Below are 2,119 nucleotides of genomic sequence, written 5' to 3' on the forward strand. Positions count from 1 at the left end.
GCACCAGTGGTCTAGTGGTAGAATAGTACCCTGCCACGGTACAGACCCGGGTTCGATTCCCGGCTGGTGCATTTCTTTTTGTTTTTTTTTGGATTTTGTGTAAGTCAATGACTAAAAAGTCAACTTTACTTTTTGTAATTTGTTGCTTCTAACTCCAAGTGATTTGTAGTAGCGTCAATACTAAACCCATTATAAAAGCAAGAGTCAATTCTGGCCGCCGTTGAACCTTGAAAAAGAAAGCCACAACAACAATCTATATACCTTCCAATTAGTGCTTTGACTTTTTTATCTCTTGTTTTTTTATTTTTTATTTTTTTAAAACTGGATTTCTCCTTGTTAATTGTAAAAATAAAATTCAAAATTCAAAATATTTTTTCGAGTTTAAAAACATTTTATCTCTCTACTTATTTTGGATTGTAAAAAAAAAAAAACCTTCCGAACTAACTGATATGAAAGCAATGCATAAAATATTTAAACTTTTAATGATGTTTGAAATAGACTCAATTTATCAACATTAAATCGTCAATTAAACAATTTATGATTTTAAAAGTAAAATTATTCTGACTCGTAATAGTAGAAATATTTTCATACCTCATTCCTACTCAAAATCTGCAATTTGCTTCGCTCCATCCCTTTTACTGAATACATCTATGTTTCATAATAAGGATAAAGTATGATGGAACATTTCAATTCCAAGCCCAACCAAATGCTCACCCAATGACCGCTCCGCGAGACGGCTACATAAAGCTCATTCTGTAAGCTGATGACCACATCGAGCCCAAGCCTCGAGCCTAGAATTAGGTAACCTCAGGGTACCCGATTTGGAGAACCAGCCAACGCTCAAGGGTTTTATGCACTTATGACTTGCCATCCAGAGTCTATATAAGAAAGCTAGATAACACCCTTAACAAAATCTTCTCTCTCTCTCTCTCTCTCTCTCTCTCTCTCTCTCTACATACATACATACATACATACATACATACATTCTCTCTCCATTAATATCTCAATGACTTGATCATCAGAGTGTTCACAGAGACCATTCCCGCAATAGGTTGACCGACTGGGCCAACTGCAATTTAGTCTCAACATTTTATTATTTGGCGCGGTGAGTATGGAGTAACTGACACCCCAAGTCCTTCAATTAATCTGAAACAACAAGAAAAATGACCGGTAAAATGGTAGAAACTCCTCCATTAATAGGAATTACTTACACAAAGGAAGTTATCGAGTCCAACAAGTAGGGTAAACAAACATAAACGAACACAACAAATGTCAATATAAACTTCAAGGATGAGGTAACAGTGGAAATGGACTCTGAGGACCAATCTAGAGACCCCACTGTCAAGTTGATGAAAACTCTCAATGACTTTCAGGTCGTACAAGCCCCTCATATGGAAGCGCATCGACAAATGATGGAAAGTCAAAAGGCAATGCAAGACGACAATAGGAAGCTATGGGAACTCCTACGACCTAAAAACCTCACACATATGAGGTTGCACCCAGAGAATCATATGACGCCCCCCCTTGAGAGGTGAACTCTCAAACGAGCACGCTTCCAATACAATAGAGAAGGCCGTGTATGAACAATTAGAAGATTGGGAGGCCAAGTTCTAGAGGTTCTTGGTCAAACAGGCACTAAGCAGAGCTATCCAAAGAAAGCCCACACCGAGCAAAAGCCTCATTGTCCAGCGCATCATAGAAGTTAGTTTACCTAAGAACTAGAAAATCCCCCAGCTCTCGAAGTAACATGCATTAAGTCTCAAATGAACACTACACCACCTTCATGAGTATGATCAACCTATACTCTAGGAAAAACCACGTCATGTGCAAAGTCTTCCCCAACAACACTGGTAGGAGTGGCCCAGGAATGGTACCGAGGTCTAGAGCCTAATTTTGTCGATTTGTTTGACCTACTGAAGGACTATATCATTGCTCAGTTTATGGGAGCAATGAAATCCAATAGAATAAGCTCGAACCTCAGTGATCTCAAATAATGGACGACTGAACCTCAATATGGTGCAATCTTGATACATTTTCACGAGATTGATCTCTTTTTTCCTAGACGTACATCATTTCTTTGAGAACGATGGCTGGAAAGGAGACAAGTATTGGTAACCTC

The 2,119-nt window shown here is 38.6% G+C and overlaps 1 non-coding gene across 1 annotated transcript; it reads left to right on the top strand.

Annotated features, from left to right (window-relative positions):
* On the top strand, nt 1-71 carry TRNAG-GCC (transfer RNA glycine (anticodon GCC)). The gene has a single exon. It is a non-coding gene; the product is annotated as a tRNA-Gly (tRNA).
* Nucleotides 72-2,119: the final 2,048 nt, after the last annotated feature.

Source organism: Euphorbia lathyris, chromosome 6, assembly GCF_963576675.1.
Source record: "Euphorbia lathyris chromosome 6, ddEupLath1.1, whole genome shotgun sequence".
NCBI lineage: Eukaryota > Viridiplantae > Streptophyta > Magnoliopsida > Malpighiales > Euphorbiaceae > Euphorbia > Euphorbia lathyris.